The following is a 5,783-nucleotide window of genomic DNA, read 5'->3' as shown; positions in this document are numbered from 1 at the left end:
AGCTACTTATTAGCCTCACCCATGTCAAGAGTCATCATATTAGGATCTATCCTTAGGTACAAAGCTCCCATCAGATGGCGGGAAATGTTAGACTTCACCTTCCACTTGAAGATAGAACCAAAAATTAGTTGCATGAACCCTAGCCACATGGCGACTCTCAAGAAATTTAGCACAAGTATCAACCTCTCCCAACGAACATTGCACAGTTAAGTTCAATTGTCATTGGTCACCTTCATCCAAAGCAACTTTTCCAGCATTGCCTCTCACCGGCTTGACCGGACTCATAACGCTAACAGGATGTAAATAAAAATAAAGAAGCCACAACTTAAATAAATGAATATAGAAAACAAAACAAGCATATGAAGGCAAGTAGAAAAAAGAAAAGATTGCACAAGTTCAACTCTTAAAACAACATCAGTACCACCCTCAATTGATGCAAACAATTACCAGCCTCACCTGGCCAGCATACTAGCCCAGACACAATTAAATCATTGCAAGTACAACTAGTAAGTCACATACAGTACAAACACATACCAATGCAAATTCATCTTCAGAATCAACTTCGATATCATCTTATTCGGATACAGCATCATCAGCTTCGACACGAGCACGCTTCTTCACACCTTTGTTCACCTTTGTAGGAGCAACTTTGTGCTTCTTATTTTCTTTCAACAAAGAGCGCTCTAGAAGAGGAGACGAAGAAGCATTCTTATTTGTCAAAACTCGTGGACTCCGACGAACAGGGGAGCCACCAAATGTGCTTGGACCAATCTTAACATCAACACTATCTCCATCAGCTTTGCTATTACCAGGTTGGGAACCAACTTTCACATGTGGGCTACGCCTCTTTGTGCAATCAGGATTTCGATCTGACATCTTCCTCTTCAAAACAGCTTTCTTCTCCTTAACTGCATCACGAGGAAACACTTGCGTCAAACGAGTCTGCATCAGGTTTGTCTTCACAGGCATGTCACTTCCATGAGATCCAGCACCAACAGATGAAAAGGCCGCATCACCAGCTTCATCACCTATACCTTTAGGAGCTTGAGCAACATCCCCATCACTTTGTTGCACACACGCAGCCTTTTGACGCCGTTCCAACTCCTTTCCCCTCTGGAAATCACACTACTTCTTTCTTATCCTTTCATCCTCGAGCGGTACTGCATAGGAATATCCTCAACCTAGGTAACAGGCTCAGTGCCATCAACACTCTGTGATTAAGTAACAGACAACTACAAGCTCTCATCACCATCATCAACGTTAAGAGAATACATTCCATCATTAATATCTTTGAAAACATCAGCAATGTCCTCAGGAGCACCATGGCTGTCATTAAATGCATAAACCAATAACATAAGCACACACATCTCTACTATTAAAGGAAAATCGGATGTCGTGATGGTTCGACCTCCAACTCCCTCGTATGATCCCACCTCTATCGTTAGTTCGACCTGTTCTCCCACCTTCCCCCGCACGATTAGAAGAAAACAACACCGATTCTCCTATCCATGAGAAAAAATAATGAAAGGCAAAACAATACCTCATGACCCAGGAACGCACGTCCCACGCCCCCATCTCTGGATCACGTCTCTCTCCCCACACTCAACAAAATTAGCCGCCACCACTCCCCTCCTCGTTGGCTGCAATTTTGGTCATGGACGCGCCGCCCACTCTGCACCCTCCGCTGCATGATGAATCTCGTCGCCCTCGAAATATCACCGCCGCCACTCTCCTCGTTCGCCTCGTGGTCGTCATGGCCATGGTCCTGGTCGTGGACGGCACCGCCCGCCCCGCCTTGCCCGTGCGAACGTGTTAGCCATCTCGCCGGCGACCTCCCCGCGGCGCTGCGCCTTCCTCCAACCTCTCTCTTCCCCCGCCTGCCTTGGTTCGCCGGGCGTCGCACGAGCATGTCCCCTGTCCGGCCTCCCCGACTGCACCTCATCTCTGTGCATGCCCCAGCGCCTCCATGGTCGCCGGCGATCAAGCTTGCCTGCCTCTGACCTCCGCCGCCTAAGGCCTGACCTCCCAACGCCGCCGATCGCATACTACAGCCAAGTTAAACCGTCGGCCGCCTCTTTCTGCCAGCCACTGGGTTTACAAGCACTACTCCCCTTCCCTGGCAACGTCCTACCTCCAGGCTCTGCACAATGAATCGCGCCGCCCCCATGTTGGTCCTCAACTCGCCGCCGATGTACGTTGCTGCCCCGCTCTTCAAATCCACGGGCCAAGTGGCTCCAATCTGTCACTGCCCTCCACCAGCAGCCTAAAGCTAAGTCCTGCGACGACATCATCCTCCACGGCTCTGTCACAGCCAACGCCGCCACCGACATCCTCCTAGACTCGGTGCCACTCTCGAGTTAGTAGATCATTCACGCTGAGCAGGTTGATTTTTTTGGCCATTAGATTGCTATTTTTTTCTCTGTTTTTGTTGTTAAAACCACAAAGTGAGATTTCCTACTTATACTTCAGGTCTTCAGCAACCTAATCTGATGCGTGTTAGAAGTGTGTTAAGGTTGGTTCGTGGTCGCCCCGTTCCAATTTATGATTCTGGTGGTGCCTTCTACAACAATGTCATGTCCTATTCTATATTGTTGGGATCGTAGAACAGCAGTAGATACTAATAGCAGGTGCTTCCAAACTCAACTAACATATACAGGTTGTACATGTTTGGCCGAATGACCTTGCCACTTGTTGTTTATGTATGTGCTCTCACCGATGCCACTTGTAGTCCTGCTACTGTATGTTCAGCAGCGCGATTTACCTTCGATTTTTTTATCTACCCTACATGATGTTTATACATCACCGATGGACACATGCATAGATGATGCACTGGTGGCGCAGAGTGAAATGATTGACAAACAAGAACGATCACAACCTTTATGCAACTGTAGGGTATTTATGCATGAATGGGCTACTAGCTAGGAGCTTTCTTGCTTGCCTACACATACTGGATTTTGTTTATACAGTATGATCAGTTTTTCCTTGATTATATGATTTCCTGTAGGTTTAATGCTACTAGCGCATGAGTTGATTGTAATGCTTTAGTTTTTTGAATGAACAAACAATGGATTGCCTAGACTGTGCAAAAATTGTATCAAGGATTGACTATGTTTATATTATCTTTACTGTTGTCTTCGATAAAATTCCTTACTGATCTTGCAGTCTTGCTTTGTAGGGATTGATGAAGCATGAAAATAAGAGAGATTTTAACAATGAAGCATTGCCAGGTAAATAGTTTTTGTGGCACAATAGTTAAAGGGGTGGATGTGGAAGTGTGTAGTTGCTTCCATGTATAGTGCACATACGAGTTAACATAAGTGATTTTGCTTCTAATGTGATATGAATTTTGAAATTAATTGGTTGAAACTCCCATACCATGTTATGCAGCTACATGCTTGGCCAGTAGCTCGGCATTAACAGAAAACACATGCCAAGTATGAAGAAACTGATCTGTTGCCAAAGAACCAAGAAACCGATTCCCATGCTTAGTGGATTTTCTCTCCATATGTAAGTTCAAACATGTAACTGCCATTTTCATATGCAAATTACTCTTTCATCTTAATCAACCTTTTCTTTCTACATGGCTGAGGTTTGCGCGTTGAGGTCCTACCAACATACATTGTTAGTTATCATTTCTAGACCACTGTAAGTTCAAAATATGAGTTGATTAATTAGTTAATATCCATGATGTACACTAGATAAGTATAATAATCAGTAGTCAAAAGGGACAGTGTTTTGCCTAGATAATATTTTTGGTGAATAACTGAACGTAGTCGTTGTTGATTTTTCATAGAGAAATTTATCCATTCTTTTCTACGGATCTCCCATGGTCGTTTTACAGAGCATTTTTGTTCAACCTCTTCCCGTTGTTTTCATTGAGCATTCTTGTTTGATTCCAATGATAAATTAGGCTTTCTGTGTGGGAATGTGTGAGTTCCCAAGTGTTACCCACTAGATTTCTGTATGTTTGGCTTTTCAGATATGACCTTGGAAACGGAAGGAGTAATCCTGCAGTTCCTTATGTGATTTGTTCAAAAGCAAGGGCTTTCAGTTTTTTAGCATGCTTTGATGAATCTTTCTTACTGTATGATCAATCTCTTCTCTAGAGCTAACGACCCTTAGCTGAAAAAACTTGTTTGATTACCTATCCAATCAAAATAATTTAGCTCAATTTGTTGATGAAAGCAGGTAGACTGATGTGGTCTATCTATGTATTAATTTGCTGATCCTTTTCATAACTATAGCTTGCAGAGCAGATAGTGTTTGACATTATCTGTTTGGTGTGTAAATAATACAAAGCAGAAAAAATGCCATTCTCTATAATTTTGATCTCGGTTAAAAGGCACATTTGGTAAAAAAATGTGAATTCTATATCAGATGTAAAAAAACATGATAGTACACGTGTGATGTGTTCTGAATATGGCTCAGCTAAAAATAAATAAACACTCACAGGATAATGTTGTTCTAGATTATTAGCTCATGTTTGGATTAGTTTTGGAGAGACTCATAATATAATGGGGCTGTACTCAGGGAAATGTGAACCTCCTATTTTTTCAATAATCCTTCTTTTGCTTTTTAGGTTATGGTCATGACATTTATGTAGAAGAGAGAGCATATTTACCCTCCACATAATTGAGTTTTAGAAAAAAATCTAGATGCAAGTAATTAGGGTTTATTTCCTTCATTCTGATTCTTCACTTGATGCCTTTCATCAATATTTTATCATTTTTCCTTATTTCCTTTGTCAATCTTACTCATTTTGTTTGTCCCTTTTTTTAATCTCTTTCAGTACTTTTTTGTCCCTAATTTTTTCCTCACAAAATACTGGCAGCGATAAGACTTGGACGACTCACAATCAGAGAAAGCAATAGGAATCACATTGTTGCAGGGCACCGACACAACCAAGGAGTCGTGGGTCCTTGGCGAGACACGGCGGATCTGGCTGCGTCGACATGGAAGCTGTAGATCTAGGAAAGGCACATAGCCACCTTTGCTAGGAGCAGCAGGGTTGGTGGATGAAAGATCTGGGCAATGGCAAGGAGCATAGAGGTGGAGGGGCTAAGCCAGAGTAGATGGAGCAAAGTGTCGTGTCAGATCCAGGCGAAGGTCAGAGATGGAGAGGTTGATGGAAAAGAGGAGAGTAGAGCCGTGATCGCCTGATTCTCGCAGACGGCCATCATCGCCGCTGGCGACGGCCACTGGTGGCGGCGATAAAGTGGTAGCGGACAAGTGTTATTGGCCGCCATGGATGGGGGCGTCTCGGTGTCGCCCCCTGGAGAGACAAGGGAGTGGGGATCTCCCTCTTTTTATGGAGGCATAACTGCCCTGGAGGAGGAAGGAGCATGAGATAGAATCATGTTGTAAGTATGAATGGATATTACATGACATGATGTTCAACAAACATTTGTGAATTCAAGAAATTATTTTATTGTTATATTTTTTGTTATTCCGTGGCAACGCACGGGCAATCAACTAGTATAAAATTAAAACACAATTAACATTGTAGAGACAAGATAAATAAAGTGCATAGCATCAGACACAAACAGAAGGAGCAACTGATGTAGCTAAGCATATTTATGTATTCAAGGCTGATAAAAAAGAGCAAATATAGGGCAAACACCAGCAACACTCACAAGTTCTTCTAGAGGATTTGGTGTCTCAAAAATAACATTCACAAGATCTTGAAAGCGTTCTGATTTGTCAGAATCAGGAGCACCGGCACTCCAACATCTGCAACAACATCATAATTAACTAAAAAGTACACGAACCAGCAATCAGTTCTA

At 43.0% G+C, this 5,783-nt stretch overlaps 1 long non-coding RNA gene across 3 annotated transcripts; it reads left to right on the top strand.

Annotated features, from left to right (window-relative positions):
* The first annotated feature begins 1,547 nt into the window (after positions 1-1,547).
* On the top strand, positions 1,548-5,434 carry LOC147975384 (uncharacterized). Of its 3 annotated transcripts, none has more exons than XR_015602033.1 (4): positions 1,548-2,382; positions 3,176-3,227; positions 3,388-3,507; positions 4,832-5,434. It is a non-coding gene; the product is annotated as an uncharacterized LOC147975384 (long non-coding RNA). The 3 variants fall into 3 exon arrangements; XR_015602032.1 differs by having other exon boundaries at positions 2,470-3,227; XR_015602031.1 differs by having other exon boundaries at positions 1,548-3,227.
* The last annotated feature ends 349 nt before the right edge of the window (positions 5,435-5,783 follow it).

This window comes from Triticum urartu, chromosome 4A (assembly GCF_056163025.1).
Source record: "Triticum urartu cultivar PI428250 chromosome 4A, HENAU_Tu73, whole genome shotgun sequence".
Lineage (NCBI taxonomy): Eukaryota > Viridiplantae > Streptophyta > Magnoliopsida > Poales > Poaceae > Triticum > Triticum urartu.
This window is presented reverse-complemented; position numbering and strand designations above follow the sequence as displayed.